Source organism: Erythrolamprus reginae, chromosome 2 (assembly GCF_031021105.1).
Source record: "Erythrolamprus reginae isolate rEryReg1 chromosome 2, rEryReg1.hap1, whole genome shotgun sequence".
In the NCBI taxonomy this organism is placed as follows: Eukaryota; Metazoa; Chordata; class Lepidosauria; order Squamata; family Dipsadidae; genus Erythrolamprus; species Erythrolamprus reginae.
In genome coordinates, this window is record NC_091951.1 from 325,431,447 (window position 1) to 325,451,584 (window position 20,138).

Below are 20,138 nucleotides of genomic sequence, written 5' to 3' on the forward strand. Positions count from 1 at the left end.
CAACTTGGGCATCTTCCTCGCTCCACAGCTTACATTAGAGAACCATCTTTCAGCTGTGGTGAGGGGAACCTTTGCCCAGGTTTGCCTGGTGCACCAGTTGCGGCCCTACCTGGACTGGGTGTCACTGCTCACAGTCACTCATGCCCTCATCACCTCAAGGTTCGACTACTGTAACTCTCTCTACATGGGGCTATCTCTTCAGAGTGTTCAGAAACTTCAGATTGTGCAAAATGCAGCTGCGAGAGCAATCATGGGCTTCCCCAGGTATACCCATGTCACACCAACACTCGGCAGCCTGCATTGGTTGCCTATCAGTTTCCAGGCACAATTCAAAGTGTTGGTTATCGGACCAGAATATCTCCGAGACCGCACGAATCCCAGCGACCGGTTAGGTCCCACAGAGTTGGCCTTCTCCGGGTCCCATCGATGAAACAATGTCATCTGGCGGGACCTAGGGGAAGAGCCTTCTCTGTGTGGCCCCGACCCTCTGGAACCAACTCCCCCCGGAGATTAGGATTGCCCTCACCCTCCTTGCCTTTCGCAAACTCCTTAAAACCCACCTCTGTCGTCAGGCATGGGGAAACTGATTCCCCTGGGCCGTTTCCGCTGTACTTATGGTGTTAATGATTGTTTTTTATATTAAGTGTTTTAAATTGTTTTTCACTATTGGATTTGTACTGTTTTGTTGTTGTGAGCTGCTTCAAGTCTCCGGAGAGAGGCGGCATACAAATCTAATAAATAAATAAATAAATTCTCCAGCCAGCATGGGTGGATGGAATATTCTGGGAGTTGAAATCCACAAGTGTTAAAGTTGCCAAGTTTGAAGATCTCTGACAGTGCTGTGTCTTGAGGTCATGCTGACTAAAAGTGAAGCAACAGCCCTTGCTAGAAAATATATTCCTGAATAATCGGAGTGCTGAAAAAAATTATTTTTAAAGTAGTAGACCATCCCGTTGAAATGACGATGGTCATAATACCACTGTCTTGGATGCAGATGCACTGTCTTGGTAGGGGCTACTACCTAGAATGCTAACCATAGTTCCCTCTAAGCAATTTTAAAGTGAGCAATGAGCAATCGCTCACTTAAAAATCATCATCAACTCAGAGTTTTCCAAACCTGCCCAGAAGCCGAGAGGGAAAGAATGAGAGGGAAGGAGAGAGAGAGGAAGAGAGGAAGAGAGAGAAACAGATAGAAAAAAGAGAGGAAGGAAAAGAGAAAGAAAAAGAATGGGAGTAAGGAAGAGAGAAAGAAAATCAAAATCTAGTTTGAAACTAGCTCAACTATTTAAGTGGCATTTTGATATTGATAGAGTTCCCTATTATGAGCTCATTGTTATAGACACACAGTACAGTATTTTATTTTGAAATTCTCTGAGGAAAAACATGGTGGGTTTTTTATTTGTTTGTTTGTTTGTTTGTTTGTTTGTTTGTTTGTTTGTTTGTTGGTTGGTTGGTTGGTTGGTTGGTTGGTTGGTTGATTTGTTTGTTTGTTTGTTTGTTTGTTTGTTTATTTATTTATTTACTGCCGTTCAGACACTATACTTTTCCGCCCACCCACCCCAAAAAATTAGAGGGAACACTGATGCTAACATGCATTCATGTTTTGAAATAAAAGCCAGATTTATTAGAAAAGAGGTGAGGATACAATAGCCCTATTTGTCTTTAAATTGCATCTTGAAGACAGAAAATTAAGGAGAAAGAAGAGAAAATGTTTGCTTTGTCTCCTACACACAGTGACTAACATTTGGCCAAGTGAGAAATAGGCACAAGAGGTAGTGTGTGAATACCCTTCTCTTGATCTAATCCTGACCATTTGCCCTAATTGTTGCAAGGCTCCTTGATTTAAAGAGAGGATGGACTCTCCATCAACCGTATAGTCTAGTATTGCATAACTAATTAAGCTAAAATTAGGCAGTTTATGATTCAATGTGTTGTGTAATCACAGACAGTAAGTTACCAGAGAAATTGAATATTCTGGAAGTTGGAGGAAACAGTGAGATTCTCTGGAGGACTATACATTTTGGGGTCTTGATCACTCTTAATTTGAGAGTGTTCTCAGATCAGATTAAGAGTATAGCTTGATTTTTTTAAAAATCGTGGATACTACTTGCAAGGCTGGTTATGACATCCTGTACCCAGTTCGACTTCCTTTCCCCCAGTTCCATGAGTAATATAAAATATAGTGAATTTGGTACACATGTAAACACATAAACTCCAATGCAAATCTTTGTGGATTCATATGTTGTCAGAGTTTTGGAAAGAACCTGCTGATCATCAGATACAGAGAACAAAGCTCGGTTACTAACATCGTATTTCCTGCAGTTGAGTTTAGAGCAGTTTACTTTAAGTTTGTATCTGTTGCGTGCTCGTGTGTTGTTGTGGTTGAAGCTGAAGTAGTCGTTGACAGGAAGGACGTTGTAGCTCATAACATTACTCATAACATTACCTAAACTGTTTATAACATTATGTAAAATCCACATCACCCAGCCAACATTATCTTATTTTTCCTCTTTCCTTCTATCCATCCATCCATCCATCCATCCTCAGTAGTCCTAATTTCAAAGCTGGCATCCATATACCAGAGATTCATAGCTACAGGCAGTGATGTCTTTCCTCACCCTTAGAATTAAGTTACCCACTAAAGTAGTGTCACTCTATCACTCTTTGTTGTCTCCCCCTGGAATCTCTTGCCTTAGATTTTGATTGGCTGGTGTTGGGGAGTGGTGGATGAGCTGAGATTTAAAATGGGTGGAGGTGGAAGTAGGTTTTGTGAGGCTATCTAGGGCAGTAGGCTTGGCTCCTTTCAAATTAAATGAATAACCTCAGTTCCTGTTTGCCAAACTTTCAAGAGTTTTGGCTGATGTTCATAAACCGATTGAACCTTGGAACGAAAGCTCAGTTCAGAAGGGTTTGGAGTTCTGAGATAAATATTGTGCTCCGCTCCAGTTGTGACATAAGGATGATAGAGCGAAACCAGGATACCGAAAGATAAATAGTCACCCTACTTGTTGAACTAGCAATTTACCCTTTTCCTATCTTTCTTTCCTTTCCACTGTTTTCTAAAAAGAACCGGTAAACCAAATACTGCATTGCCTATGCAACGTAAAATGTTGAGGTCCGTCACATTGAATACTGGTCATCTATCATGCGGAGTGGCTTGTCAGAGGCTTAATAAACTTCTTCATTTTTCTGGCTGCCTGAAAGTACAAATGTGCTTATGTATGGGTGTGCGCGTGTGAAACCTCTGGCAGGCGGCCACCATAAATACATGGCTGGTGAGTTATGTTTGGCTTGTTGGGTCGCAAGCTGATTGAGCCAAAAGCAGGATATTTCTTTGGTTCTCATCCTCTCTTGTGAATGTATTTTCTTCATGTTGAGTACTGCCACTTTTTGCAACTGGAAAAAAGGCAACTGTTCATTTTAACAAGTATTGACCAGCTGTATCACTTGCAAACAAGCTTAGGAAAGAGTTTTTTGGAGAAGTGCACAACACTCATGCCCTTATCACCTCGAGGTTCGACTACTGCAACGCTCTCTACATGGGACTACCTTTGAAGAGTGTTCGGAAATTTCAAATCATGCAGAACGCGGCCATGAAAGCTGTCGTGGGTCTTTCCAGATACACCCATGTTTCTCCAACACTCTGCAGCCTGCATTGGCTGCCGATTGGTTTCCAGACACAATTCAAAGTGTTGGTGATGACCTAAAAAGCCCTACATGGCATCGGACCAAATTGTGCTGACCTGTCTGGGTTTTTAGTAATTATGGGTTTTAATTTAGTTTCTTATCATTGGATTTATTGTATTGCTTTTGCTGTTGTGAGCTGCTCCGAGTCCTCGAAGAGGGGTGACATACAAATCTAATAAATTATTATTACTACTACTACTACTACTACTACTACTACTACTACTACTACTACTTATGTGACCACCTTCTGCTGCGGCCAATAAGGTCCCACAGAGTCTCCAGGTCCCATTGACCAGACAATGTCATCTGGCGGGGCCTAGGGGAAGAGCCTTCTCTGTGGCGGCCCCGGCCTTCTGGAATCAGCTCCTTCCAGAGATTCACACTGTCCCCATCCTCCCCACCTTTTGCAAGACCCTTAAGACCCATCTATGTCACCAGGCATGGGGCAGCTAGATCGTGCCCCCTTCTTCTCTGACCGTTAAATGTTATGTGTTGATGTGATTGAGTAGAGTGACTGTTTTTTACATAAAGGAGATTTCTCTCTCCCTCTCCCTCTCTCTCTTTCAGCGAGGGGGCTGAGAGAGCGCTTTCTCCGAGTTCTTCGGGAACACCTGTCCTGCCTCTACTGCAACCCCCTTGCTGAAAGCTTGGGAGGAAAGCGCTCCCAGCGAAGGGGCTGCGAGAGGGGTGGGGTGGGCATTCCCGAAGCGCGTGGAGAAAACTCTCTCTCGCAGCCCCCTGGCTGGGAGCACAGGAGGCAGAGGAGGAGGAGAGCGAGGGGGCCGGAGGCATGGTGGGGAGGCAGGGGCGGCCGCGGCTCCCTTTCCTTTTACTGCCGGCGCCTCCCCGCCCCCCCCCCCTGGGGGGGTGGCAGGGGATGGGGAGCACGCGCCCGTGGAAAAGGGCGCACGGGGGGTATTTGGGGGTGCGCACCTGCTCACGGGCGCAGCTTATGGGGAACGGTGGCTCCAGGTCCTCAGAGAGGGGCAGCATACAAGTCTAAATAATAATAATAATAATAATAATAATAATAATAATAATAATAATAATAATAATAATAGGCAATCTCAGAATATCCTTGGCTGAGTTCAACAAATCAGCATCGTGGCTACTACTTCTTGGGTGTGAAAAATGTAGGAAAGGTCAGGGTGGTAGGTTAACAAAGAAACCATCATCATCAGACCACATCTGGAATCCAGTTTTGTTTACCACAAAGGATTACAAAAAGGATGTTTAGACTCTGCAAAAAAGAGAGAGAAGAGAGAGCAACTAAGATAGAGATGTCAAACTCAAGGCCCTGGGAAGGATTCAGCTTAGTTCTGGCCCAAGGACCCACCCTGAAAACAGCGAAGGACTGGCCCGTGGTGCTTCTGCCAGCAAAAACAGAGCTCGTGAGGGCTGCACAAGGTCCTCCCAAGCTCAATTTTCATTGGTTGAGGAGGAGCTCAGGAGCTTGCAGGAGGTTGTTGCAGCCAAAAACGGGGCTCAGAAGCCCATTTTCTCTAGCACAGCATTTGGGCCACCGCTGGTGCTCTTGACACGAGTGGCATTGAGCTGGCCATGTCCACCCTGCCCACACTCATTCTGTCCCAATCCCCTGGTCAAACACAACCCTGGTGTAGCACTCAATGAACTTGAGTTTGATACTCCTGAACTAAGATGATTAAAGGCCTGGAGACAAAAACCTATGAAGGATGGTTGACCATGGAATTGGGATGCAGGAATTGGGAATGGCCACTCTAGAGAAAAGAAGGACTAGGGGTGACATGGCAGCAGTATTCCAGTATTTTGAGGGGCTGCCAGAAAGAAGAGGGGATCAACTTATTTTCCAAAGCACCAGAGGGCAGAACAAGAAACAATAGATGGAAACTAATCAAGGACAGCGGCAACCTGGGATTAAGGAGAAACTTCCTAACAGTGGGAAAAATTACCCAATTAAACAGTTTGCCTTCAGAAGTTGTAGTTTTTAAGAAGAGACTGGACAGCCACTTGTCTGAAATGGTATAGGACAGGTGGCACCTAGAGCCATAGAGTCTTGGTGGTGCAGTGGTTAGAGTGCAATACTGCAAGCTACTTCTGCTGATAAAGCATCCTTTAAGACAAGGTCAAATGGAAATGACCTTCATTGACCCATAGATGTCTTGGCAATAATAAATTTGCCATTTGCTACTGCCTTCTTGTGAGATTTTGATTGTTGGGTTTTTGTGGGTTTTATTTTGCCTTATGATTGTAGTATTTGATAAATAATAATAATAGCAACAGCATTTAGACTTATATACCACTTTATAGTTCTTTTACAGTCTCTCTAAAAAGTTTATAGAATCAGCATATTGCCCCCAGCAATCTGGGTCCTCATTTTATTCACCTCGGAAGAATGGAAGGCTGAGTCAACCTTGAGCCAGTGGTGAGATTTGAACTGCTGAACTACAGCTAGCAGCCTGCAGTACTGTACTCTACAGCCTGCAGTACTGTACTCTAACCACTGCGCTACCCCGGCTCTTATCCAAATCTGCCCCAACAATTAGCTTGTGATATGATAGCATCAGCCGTCCCGAGTTTTCGGAGAAGGGCGGCATACAAATCAAATAAATTGAATTGAATTGAATCATTCTATATACTCAAAATCTCTATTTTCTTGTTTGCTATTGTTGACTAAAAGGTAACATTTACATTTCAAAATATTAATTGGAGAATTTTGCTAAAACAGTGTTTACAATTCAATCTTCTTTTTTTAAAAAAGTCTTTATTAAATATATAAAAGAAAACAAACAAACAGTTCTACATCCAAACAGATAGGCGCATGTAGCATTATATACTGTAGACACATATACATTTATGTATGAATAGTTATATAGAAAACATTCAGCATAAATGTCAACCATCCTGTTTACCTTTTACAGCTTATGAGTACCATACTATAATTATCCTATATAAATAATTTTTATTTACCTTGGTATACTTTTTATCTTATTCACTTCTATTAAGATAATGCATTTACACTGTCTTCAAATAATTTTAATTTTCTATTATTTGTTCATTTACTTATTTGTATCAGTTCTTATTTGTATCAGTTCAACAACAAGATTTTTTATATGCATAATTGCTATTTTAGATTTTAATTATTAGATTTGTCTCTATGTACCGTTTTATCACTGTTGTGAGCCGCCCCGAGTCTACGGAGAGGGGCCGCATATAAATCTAATAAATATAAATACAAATAAATCTTTTGTTCAGTTCCATCTATAAGTTAACAACCTTGTAAGATTACATATATCCACTTGGTTTCTTCTGGTCTGTACAGAGAGGCAAGCAGTTATTGCTCTTTATCTTATGTTGGTTGGTGTTGTGTAATTGTTACAATTTTTGATATAATTATTTTGATAATCTTAAGTGGATCACTCACACAGAAGTCTCAGAATAAATGATTATGAAATACTCATTATGTGCAGGAATCATTCTGTTTCCGCAGTCACATTTTTAGCTGAATTTCTTTCTTTCTCTGAATTTTTGCATGAGTTTCCAAATCTGTCTGTCTGTCTCTCTAACTCTATTATTGTGCAATGAATTGTATAGAGAAGTGATGCCAATCTACCCTACTCTACTATAATGACTAAGTCTAGATTCAACCTAACATTGATAATGTTGTGGAGGGGAAAAGCTTGTAGCCATACTACTTAAGCGTACTCTGTTTCAAAACTTTGCTTGTTGGAAGCTGCTCCTAGTCCTCGGAGAGGGGCGGCATACAAATCTAATAAATGAATGAATGAATGAATGAATGAATGAATAAATAAATGTTTTAAGTTAAAAAAAACAGTTACATAAAAGAGGGCTCCTACTTCTCCTATACTATTCAGTTTCTACATTCACAAGGAAAAACATTATTAAAAATGCTGTGATATGTCTATACCAGGGTGTCTGTGGACCGAGTCTGGCCTGCAGGGTGCTTTGATCTGCCCCTGGAAGCAGTGAAGGACCATCCACATTGCCTCTGCCAGTAACAAGAGAGCTTGGGTGGAGTGCTTGGACACCCACAGTAACCCCCAACATGAATGACATCAAGCTGGCTGAAATGATCCGAGTAAACGGCACTGAGTTAAAACGCTTTATTCTCAACAGGGAAACAAAACAGCCGCGACTTACTTTCACTCCCGAATGAATCTGACAGGAGGCGCGTAAGCCCGGTAGCACAGGAAAACTTTCACCCGGCAACAAGCGACGCCTGACAGCTCCTTCAGTTTGGCGCCAAAGCCCAGCGGCCAATCAGAGGCAAGTAAACAGTCCTGTCTGAATATAGTGACTTTTGCTTAACAACAACTTCTTAACTATTTTTCCTAGTTACAGAAACTTCTGGATTTAACACTGGCCACACCCATCTTGGCCATACCCTCCCCAAGTTCAAACACAACTGTGGAGTGGCTCTCAATTGAGTTTGAAATTCCTGGTCTGTACCTTTATAGGTAAAAATAGTGCTGGCAACTGAGGAACAGTAAGATGCAAGTAGCAATATTCACTGACACAATTTATGGAAATAAAAGTTAGACTTTGAATAAGTAGGATAGGTATAGATGAAAAATTGATGTTTCTGAAGTTTGGTATTGAAAAAGACTCCTGAAAATACTGTCAAGGAAACAAAACAATGGGTCATCAAATACATCAACCCATACTTCTCACTCAAGGTACAAATGACTTCTCATTTGTGTTGTGGTTAGCTCTGGCCCAGCTTCTGCCCCAAGGACTGTGGATGTGGGGGAGACATCCACATGCCGCAGGCCTGTTTTGCTCCTGGTGGAATCTGCTGATGAAGGCTCCTCTGACCAAGAAGACATGAGTGACAGGGAGGAGGAGAGTGTGTCAGACAGTTCGGAAGGAGATCAAGTATCTCTCTCCTCCTTGGATTCGGAACAAGAGTTAATGATACAGCCACGCATGTGGAGAGCGGTGCATAGGCAGCAACAACTGAGAGATTATTATCAAAGAAAATGAGGCCACCTGTGGTTGGGTGGGGCTGTGGTAATTAGTGAGGCTGCTATAAAGAGCAGCATATGGGTTTGGCCACTGTGGAGGATTATCTGATTATTGTGTTTCATGCCTTCCTTGCTGACTTCGACCTTGGTGTGTTGCTTTTTCCCCGCTTTGAAACTAAAGCAGAGCAAAGGGTGTTTCACTTTGTGAAAGAAGAAGGACTGTGAATTGCCTCACAGCTGCAAGCTAAGTATCTCAGAACTGATAAGGGACTTGTACCAATTACCAGTTTGTTTGGAGACGAGTGCTCTTTGCTATACAAAAAGACGGCTTAGTTTAAGTGAATTTTCATTATAAACAACATTGTTTTGAATTCTCAAACGTGTGTGTCTGAAATTTGTACCTGTGAATTTTCGCGGAGGATTCTACTTGAGAGCCCGACAGAACAATTTGTGCCTCTCATTATCCTACTTGAGTCATATTATGCAATGATAAAGTTCTTTAATGCTGGGAAATAGCAATAACAACAGCATTTAGACTTATATAGTGCTTCACAGTGCTTTAAAGCCCTTTCTAAGCGGTTTACAGAGAGTAAGCATATTGCCCTCAACAATCTGGGTCCTCATTTTACCGACCTTGGAAGGATGGAAGGCTGAGTCAACCTTGAGCCTACTGAGATTCGATCTGCCAAACTGCTGGCAGCCGATGATCAGCAGAAGTAGCTTTCAGTACTGCACTCTAACCACTGCACCACTGAGGATCTTCAAGGTAGAGGGAATATAAAGGACAACCGGCAGCAAGATGGATGGAGTTTGTTACAGTAGTTGCACTTTTGGAAGAGCTGAAAGATCAGATTAGAGTCAGATCATCAAGGATAAACACAATCTATATAGTTTCTAATGGATTTATATGCCTCTGGAGAGGGGCGGGATATAAATCCAAGTAGGTAGGTAGGTAGGTAGGTAGGTAGATAGATAGATAGATAGATAGATAGATAGATAGATAGATATTATTTATTTTATTTTATTTATCTATTTTTATTTATTTATTTTGTCCAATACACAATGTGGGTTTTAGTGGGTATACACATAGTAAAATACATAATGAAGGTTAATAGAGGATATACTCATAGTAAAATATATCTAAGAAAGAATAGAAGAGAAGATATAGGAATAAAACATATCAATGAAAGAATAGAAGAAGAGATATAGAAATAGAAGAAAAGTATAGGAGATAGATAGATAGATAGATAGATAGATAGACAGACAGACAGACAGACAGACAGACAGACAGACAGACAGATATTTATTGGATTTGTATGCCGCCCCTCTCCGCAGACTCGGGGCGGCTAACAACAATGATAAAAACAGCATGTATAGATAGATAGATAGATAGATAGATAGATAGATAGATAGATAGATAGATAGATAGATAGATAAGATAGATAGATAGATAGATAGATAGATAGATAGATAGATAGATAGATAGATAGATAGATAGATAGATAGATAGATAGATAGATAGATAGATAGATAGATAGGATAGATGGATGGATGGATGGATGGATGGATGGATGGATAGATAGATCGGTAGGTAGGTCGGTAGGTAGGTCGGTAGATAGATAGATAGATAGATAGATAGATAGATAGATAGATAGATAGATAGATAGATAGATAGATAGATATTATTTATTTTATTTTATTTATCTATTTTTATTTATTTATTTTGTCCAATACACAATGTGGGTTTTAGTGGGTATACACATAGTAAAATACATAATTAAGGTTATAGAGGATATACTCATAGTAAAATATATCTAAGAAAGAATAGAAGAGAAGATATAGGAATAAAACATATCAATGAAAGAATAGAAGAAGAGATATAGAAATAGAAGAAAGGTATAGGAGATAGATAGATAGATAGATAGATAGATAGATAGATAGATAGATAGATAGATAGATAGCTGCATGAGCATAATTGAGAACATCCCAAATAGGACAGATTGTTAGTTGCTGTGTTTCAAATCTTTTACTCAATGCAATTCCTCTAGAGAGCATCTTTCTTCTAAATATGATTCTTTTTGTGGACTTTTTCCAATCCATAATTCTTCAACCGTCATGGAAGCATAAAATGTGATAGGTTCATCTGATTTTCACATGACAGTCAATAGAATTTATTGTTCAGTGGTGACTTAAGATTAGGCCAAAGGAGTGGTTTCTTTCTTGTTGGCTTCTTTCTGTAAGGACATTCCACAGGTTCTTTGCTAGAACTCAGTTTAAACTCTTGATGTAACATACTCCATTAATTTATTAAAAAGCCTTTTTTGTCTTAAAGCAAAGCCTCCTAACTTTCTTCTTTTCAGTGTGGAATGACTTATTCTCCTACTATCTTTCCCTCCCCATTTTTTCTTTTAGTAGCATGCACATACAAACACACATGTTCATACCTTTCATAGCTTCCACACATACATATACAAATAAACATATACCTTGGTATTTGTCCATACCCAGAATGTACCATAGTTCAGTAAACTATTTCAAAAAGCAGCTCAGTGCAAACGAACAATCAAATGAAAAAAATAGTTGAATAAAAAACAAAGATTAACTAAGATTTCAAAAAGAAGATCCTCAAAGCTTTACAACTGACTCCTTTCCCCCCTTCTAAATTTGGTTTTAATAGTTTAATCTACTTTATACAGCAAATGTTGGGGAAAGCAATTGAAAGCAGAGTGCACATCTGACTTCAACAACCTATGTGACCACTTCAAATGCATTAAAAACAAAACATTGTCTGACTGTTGCTAACCAAACTGTACTAGCCATAAATGACATGTGGCAATTTAGGAAAACAAGAATGCAGGTACCAAAAAGCAAAAAGGGTAAATAATTTGTTTGTTTGTTTGTTTTGTTGAACAAGTATAGGATTGTAGTTTGTATAAGCATAACATAAGTAGTTAATAATTATAAAAACAGACAATGGGACAATAGGACAGGGATGGTAGACACAATGGTGTGCTTATACATGCCCCTTACAAACCTCTCAGAAAATGAGAGAGGTCAAGTGTAGACAATCTGAGGTTAAAGATTTTTGGGGTTTGGGGAAGAAACCACGGAGTCAGGTAATGCATTCCAGGCGTTGATCACTCTATTGCTGAAGTTGTCTTTTCTGCAATCTAGTTTGAAGCTGTTTACGTTAAGTTTGAATTTATTATGTGCTCATGTGTTGTTGCGGTTGAAGGTGAAGTAGTCACTAACAGGAAGGACATTTTAGTATATAATTTTATAAGCTACTGTTAGATCAGATTGGAGGCCATTGTAAATTGTCTAATCACAGTATTTCAAGTCCGGCGGAATAAGGTGTTTAATAATGAATGCTGTAATAATTGAGCTAATTTTCCTTCTTTTAAAATTCATAAATACATAGACTGATAGGCCCCATAGCAGGGGAGGGTTCTAACTTACATCACTGCCAGTTCGCTAACCCTTGCGCCACAAGGCCAAAGGCACAGTGCTGAACTTTTTTTTAAAAAATCAAAAATCAAAGCCGAAAATAAGATAGTGACGCATGCCCAGTGTAGAAAACTCAGCTTCTGCATATGCACAGAAGAAGAAAAAAAAACAGAAAAAAAAATCCTCTCCAAAAAATAAAATCCCTCCCCCCATATTTTTTTTTTAAAGATGGCAGCTCCACGGACTGGCACTGACAGAATTGCTTCCATGGCATCACCGTGACATCACCAGCAGGTTGCTACTGGTTCGGGCCACCTCTGCCCCTTAGGGCTAAACAAAATACATTTTATTAATGAATATTGTTTTCAGGCAATTTGTTACTGTACTTAGGAATATTCAATGGCCATATGTGAAGTGAGTGAGGATGTAGCTAGAAGAAAATGGCAGTCAATTCAAACTTTTAATATAATTTATATAATGAATTATCAGTGGGGCTAAACCTTTTCTATTGGGCTTGACTTTGGGGGTTCACTATCTCCCTCTCCCCCTCCCTCTCTCCCTCCCTCCCCCTTCTATCTATCTATCTATCTATCTATCTATCTATCTATCTATCTATCTATCTATCTATCTGAGTAATCTATCTATCTATCTATCTGAGTAATCTATCTATCTATCTATCTATCTATCTATCTATCTATCTATCTATCTGAGTATATCTATCTATCTATCTGAGTATATCTATCTATCTATCTGAGTACTCTATCTATCTATCTATCTATCTATCTATCTATCTATCTATCTATCTATCTGAGTACTCTATCTATCTATCTATCTATCTATCTATCTATCTATCTATCTATCTATCTGAGTACTCTATCTATCTGAGTACTCTATCTATCTATCTATCTATCTATCTATCTATCTATCTATCTATCTAGCTAGCTAGCTATCTAGCTAGCTAGCTAGCTAGCTAGCTAGCTAGCTAGCTAGCTAGCTATCTCTATATCTATCTAAGGAAAGACTTAATGAACTCAATCTGTATAATCTGAAGGACAGAAGGGAAAGGGGGGACATAATTGAAACAATTAAATATATTAAAGGGTTAAATAAGGTTCAGGATGGAAGAGATTTTAATAGGAAAGTGAACACAAGAACAAGGGGGCATCTGAGGTTAGTTATTACCATTATTTGAGGTTAGTTATTACCATTATTTATTAAATTTATATGCTGCCCCTCTCCGAAGACTTTCCCCTAGTTGGTAAATCCACAGTAACTGAATTTAAACATTCTCCAAAAAAAAAAAAAAGGGAACACTCAAATAACACATCCTGGATCTGAATGAATGAAATATTCTCACTGAATATTTGCACAACTATTCTATTTGCACAACCGCATGTGAAATTGTTGTTTCCTAAGTGGACAGTTTGATTTCACAGAAGTTTGATTTACTTGAAGTTATATTCTGTTTTTTTAACTTTTCCCTTTATTTTTTTTTTAGCAGTGTGTGTGTGTGTGTGTGTGTGTGTATCTCCCAATATATATATATTAGGTAAAGGAGCTTCCATCCATTGAATACTGTAGGCTGACATGGACTGCCACCACATGGCCTTTGGGAGAACAGGACAAAAGTTCTTTCTAACTGGGGTAAAAGATCCACAATTCTGTGTTCCCTAATCATTATCCACAGGTTATTTTATTTGTTCGCTTTATTTTTCTCCTGTTCTTCCATTGAGATTTAATACTCATGCTTTCATAAAAGAAAGGGACAAGCCCAATTCTTCGGGTTGCAGACTGAAAAGATGACACCCAACAAGAAAAGAAGTTAAGGAAGAACCTCAGTTCTTCAAGACAGGTTGAGACTTTTAAATCCATATTTCATACAGTTTGTGCTTAAAAATAATAATTGCTGAATTATCTGTTAACTGTCATGTACTTGTCATATGAGTATTCTTTTAAAAGGAAGAGCAGACTGAAGGACCAAGTAGGATTTATTTATTTATTTATTTATTTATTTATTTATTTATTTATTTATTTATTTATTTATTTATTTATTTTATTCGATTTTTCCCCCTTTCCTTCTCCTTAGACTCAGAGTGGCTTCCAACATGTTAGCAATAGCACTTTTTAACAGAGCCAGCACATTGGATTTAACTTTAGAAATTAAGCAGAATCATGCTACCTCGTCCTGATTCTGCATAGGTTAACCTGATTCAAAGTCTGGTTGGGCAGCCCACAAAATGTTTATTGAAATGTACAAGCTACCTGTATTTTTACCACTGAAGGTAATGAACATAATGATCCCTCCTATAATTTTCCCTACAATAACGATGCTATGAAGTGGATTGGGTTGAAGGATAATGATGGCCCGAAGTCTATGCTGTAATTCTGCCTTAAAAAGAAACAAAGAAACATAGAAGACTGACGGCAGAAAAAGACCTCATGATCTATCTAGTCTGCCCTTATACTATTTTCTGTATTTTATCTTAGGATGGATATATGTTTATCCCAGGCATGTTTAAATTCAGTTACAGTGGATTTATCTACCACATCTGCTGGAAGTTTGTTCCAAGGATCTACTACTCTTTCAGTAAAATAATATTTTCTCATGTTGCTTTTGATCTTTCCCCCAACTAACTTCAGATTGTGTCCCCTTGTTCTTGTGTTCACCTTCCTATTAAAAACACTTCCCTCCTGGACCTTATTTAACCCTTTAACATATTTAAATGTTTCGATCATGTCCCCCCTTTTCCTTCTGTCCTCCAGACTATACAGATTGAGTTCATTAAGTCTTTCCTGATACATTTTATGCTTAAGACATTCCACCATTCTTGTAGCCTGTCTTTGGACCGGTTCAATTTTGTCAGTATCTTTTTGTAGGTGAGGTCTACAGAACTGAACACAGTATTCCAAATGTGGTCTCACCAGCACTCTCTCTATATAACAAGTTTCTTGGTTTCTATTGTAACATCTTAACACAGTGTTGCTCAAACTTGTCAATATTAAGATGTGTCTCCCCATCCATCACCATTGCCTTAACCACTATACCAAACTGGTTCTCACTTCCATTAATGGTGTAGTAGTGCTTTCTACAGTTTTGTTTATTTTTATTTATTTATTTGTCGTGTCAAGTACATACTGGAGGTATGTAAAGATATAATAATATTCATTTACATGATACTAGTAAGAAGAAAAGAAAAAGAAAAAATAAGAAGAAACATTAGATATAATATTATTCATATGCATGGTACTAGTAAAAAATAAAAGAAACATTAGGACAGGGGACAGAAGGCATGCTGTTGCACTTATGCATGCCCCCGACTGACCTCTTAGGAATTGGGAGAGGTCAACAGTGGATAGTCTAAGGGTAAAGTTTTGGAGGTTAGGAGATGATACTATAGAGTCAGGTAGTGAGTTCCATGCATCAACTACTGGATTACTAAAATCGTATTTCCTGCAGTCAAGTTTACATGAAGTTTATATCTGTTATGTGCTCATGTGTTGTTGTGATTGAAGCTGAAGTAGTCGTTGACAGGAAGGACATTGTAGCATATGATGATGTAGTTCTAAGCTTTCTAAACCTAGGATTGTAAGTCTAGTTTTGTAGGGTATTCTGTTGCAAGTGAAGGAGTGAAGGACTCTTCGGGTAAAGTATCTCTGGATATTTTCTAGAGTGTTTATGTCCGAAATGTGGTATGGATTTTCAGAAAAGCCAATTTAGTTGAAAAGAAAAGTTCAAATGGATGGTGTCCTCCAGAGAAGGTGGTTATTTCCAAGTAGCCTGGATTTACCTAGTTTTGGGAAGAGAGTTTGCAAACCCTACCTTGTGATTCTCTATAACCTTCAAGTTGCTCATCTTATGTAGTGGGTGATCTATAGAAGTTTTTAGTTCTGCTTGCCATTTATTGCTTTGATATTCATTATTTCTAGATTTCTATCCTTTGTAGACTGCAGTCTTCTCATGAGAAGCAACTGTATGGCAATCCCAAATGCTCTCCTTGTCCATAGAGGAATTGTTTCAGTGTACATGCTGTACTTGTGAAAGTGTAAGCATCTTTTCACTTCATCATTTTTTCCAAAAAAAAATTTGGGTGCAATTTATTTCTCAATAAAGAAAAACATTTTTTTAAAAAAAGTTACAAAAGATCTTAGCATTTCAATCTTGACATGAAATAACAAGAAATTACTTCCTGGCTTGCAGGCTTTACTAAAATTGTAAGTGGTCCAGGGCAAAATCTGTTCTATTGTCTTCTATCATTACCTTTCAACATTTATTTATTTATTGGATTTGTATGCCACCTCCATGGACATTACTTTTCTAATATTTTATTTATACAAATTACCATACTATCATTGTTTGGCATAGATAGATAGATAGATAGATAGATAGATAGATAGATAGATAGATAGATAGATAGACAGACAGACAGACAGACAGACAGACAGACAGACAGACAGACAGACAGACAGACAGACAGACAGACAGACAGACAGATAAATCAGTAGAATAGATACTTAAAATATTAGGCCTAATCTAAAACCTGAGAAAGATGTATTGATTTATTTATGCATTTATATGAACACCTGACAAAAATATTGTAACTACGGACAGTGTGCAATAATTAATTGTATCAACTTTATGTTTGTACTTTTTAAATAAAATTACTATTTTAAAGAAAATGAGATAAATTGCATCCAAGCATAAAGTCCCAAATGAGATAATTAAGGGAGAACAATAGGCAAATATTGCATTTCATAATAATAACAACAACAACAACAACAATAAATATTTATTTATAATGCCCTTTTAACAAAGGGCATAACAGCAACCCATATACAACTAACAAAGACAGACAGGAGGCAATACAAACACTTATCAAGAACACGTCTAATAAAACCACAAACCTTATTAAAATCACCCCAAACTCTCCAATGTCCTCCCCTCTTGCTGATCCCCAGAACAAGGATGTCTGATCTCATACTTCTTTTTGGGACAGAGTTTTTAGATCATTTAGTTCACACACTGATTGGCTTCTGTATAGTCCTAATTACAACCAGGGTGTTCTGTTTATTACAGTCCTTGGCCATAATGAAGATGATTTATTTTGTCTGTCTAGTATTCTTCTAAATTAACTTTCTTGTCCAATGAGTTGCATTGTAACATAAGCCACACAGGACTGGTTTCATGACAATGATGTATTCAAAAAGGAATGACTACTTTTTAAACTATATTGTTGAACAGACATTAAATAAATGAGCAAATGTTTTCCAGTGCCCAATGGCACCATTGCAAAAGTAAGGACTTCAAAACTATTTGCAGAAAAAGAACACACAGTTTTGGTTCTAGCTTAAAAAGAAATAGAAGGCAAGAAACAGACATTCCTGAAATTGTCATTTTTAGTCTGTAATAGTTCTTCTTGTAAGAGCTTCTTATTCATTCATTACTCAGCTTTCCTGTCATCACCAGAGATAAAAGTCAACATTTTAGCAGCATTTTAAATCTGTTAACAAGATTTAAATCTATGACTCTACTGTATGTGTATGCTTATAAAAGGCTTCTCCATGCAAAAAACTGTATCAGTAAACTCAAATTAAAACAGAGAACTCTTTAGGCAAAAATGCCAGATAACTATTCTGTCCACACCAGTAGCACTCAAGAGAGATTCAATATGTTCTCCACTACTCAGCTCGCAATAGACTTGAAACAGACTTTTCTTCCACCAAACTTGAAATTTTGGGCTTAGACTACGTCGCTTTTGATCTGATCTAAATGTAGTTCATCTGCCACAATGTCCTACCTGTCAATGAATATTTCAGCTTCAACTGCAACAATACATGAGCACACAACAGATACAAACTCAATGTAAACAACTCAAAATTCGACTGCAGAAAATATGACTTCACCAACAGAGTAATCAATGCCTGGAATGCACTACCTGACTCAGCGTTTTCTTTAATCTTAGACTGTCTAGAGTAGTGATGGCGAACCTTTTTTCCCACGGGTGCCGAAAAACCATGGGCATGCACCATCACGCATCTGCAAGTGCCCACACCCATAATTCAATGCCTGCAGAAGGTGAAAACAGCTTCTCCCGCCCCCCCGGAGGCCCTCTGGAGGCTGGAAACAGTCTGTTTCCCAACTTCTGATGGGCCCAGTAGGCTCATGTTTCACCCTCCCCAGGCTCCAAAAGCTTCCCTGGAGCTGAGGGAGGGTAAAAATGCTCCCCCCCCCGAGGCTCTCTGGGGACCAAAAATGCCCTCTCAGGGCCTCTGTGAGAGCGAAAAACAGCTGGCTGGCACACACATGAATGTTGGAGCTGAACTAGGGCAACGGCTTGCATGCCAGCCAATATGGTTCTGTGTGCCACCCGTGGCACCAGTGCCATAGGTTCGTCATCACTGGTCTATAGTTTTTTAAATTTTTAACCTTAGAGTTTCTACAGCTAACCTCACCCCGTTGAGGCCTGTAAGGGGCATGCAAAATTGCACCATTGTGCTTATTGTCCCTGTCCTACTGTCCTATTGCCCTAATTTACTTGTACCTACTTTGCTAATGTTTACGTTGATACCAATACCTGCTATCTTGTACATGTTTGACAAACAAACAAATAAATAAAATGTTTATTTTACAACTATCTCCTATACAAGATTTGTTTGTTTGTTTATCTATCTATCTATCCATCCATCCATCCATCCATCCATTCTTCCTTCCTTCCTTCTTTCCGTCCGTCCGTCCTTCCTTCCTTCCATCCATCCATCCATCCTTCCTTCCTTCCTTCCTTCCATCCTTCCTTCCTTCCTTCCTTCCTTCCATCCATCCATCCATCCATCCATCCATCCATCCATCCATCCATCTAGCTAGCTATCTGACTTCTATGTTGCCCAAACCAAAGGACTCAGGACGGCTTACAAAATAATATAAAAACAATACAAAAAATACAATAATAAAAGAAGTCGGATATAATTTTAAAACAAACCCCGTAATAAAACCCATAGTATAAAAAACAATCACAATCATATACATACACACCATTCATAAAGTTTGGCTTTCCCAAAACTCAAATCAATTTCTCACAATTTGTAGGAGCTGAAAAGTAGTCACCTTGGTCAATGGACTTCTGCTAACAAAGGAGTTCACCAAACTGGTATAGCTAACAGACGCAGTGCAATACCTGTGGCACCAGTAACAAGGAGGCAGTTGGCTGGCCACAAAGTAGTGAGGTTTGAGTATGAAGCAGAAGACGGTGAAATAGCAGTGTGCAAATCTGAAAGGACAGCAGTAGTTTGGTTTCAATGTTTCTGAAGGACAATGAAGAAAAGAGCAGGTCTCTCCAAGAAAGTCCAAGTTCAAACAGGGGCCTCAGAAACAAAGTCAAAACAATGAAAGTTGTTCCTCAAATTAAGTCCACAACCCCCAACATAGGAACAACACACTGAGATAAAGCAAAAGAGTGGAAAACCGTGCTCAGTTTGGGGACCTCACCTACAAAAAGATATTGACAAAATTGAACGGGTCCAAAGACGGGCTACAAGAATGGTAGAAGGTCTTAAGCATAAAACGTATCAGGAAAGACTTAATGAACTCAATCTGTATAGTCTGGAGGACAGAAGGAAAAGGGGGGACACGATCGAAACATTTAAATATGTTAAAGGGTTAAATAAGGTTCAGGAGGGAAGTGTTTTTAACAGGAAAGTTAACACAAGAACAAGGGGCCACAGTCTGAGGTTAGTTGAGGGAGAGATCAAAAGCAACATGAGAAAATATTATTTTACTGAAAGAGTAGTAGATCCTTGGAACAAACTTCCAGGAGACGTGGTTGGTAAATCCACAGTAACTGAATTTAAACATGCCTGGGATAAACATATATCCATCCTAAGATAAAATACAGGAAATAGTATAAGGGCAGACTAGATGGACCATGAGGTCTTTTTCTGCCGTCAATCTTCTATGTTTCTAACATTAATTAGAGGTTGATTAAAGTAATTAGAGAGGCTAAGGAAGCTTTTTTTATATACAGTTATCCCTCGATTTTCGCGGTCTCG

The 20,138-nt window shown here is 38.8% G+C and overlaps 1 long non-coding RNA gene across 1 annotated transcript in view; it reads left to right on the top strand.

Annotated features, from left to right (window-relative positions):
• Nucleotides 1–7,953, top strand: part of LOC139162693 (uncharacterized) — a 90,511-nt gene extending 82,558 nt beyond the window's left edge. The window contains exon 3 of the long non-coding RNA XR_011558362.1: nucleotides 7,804–7,953. This is a non-coding gene — a long non-coding RNA (uncharacterized lncRNA). The remainder of the gene's footprint in view (nucleotides 1–7,803) is intronic.
• Nucleotides 7,954–20,138: the final 12,185 nt, after the last annotated feature.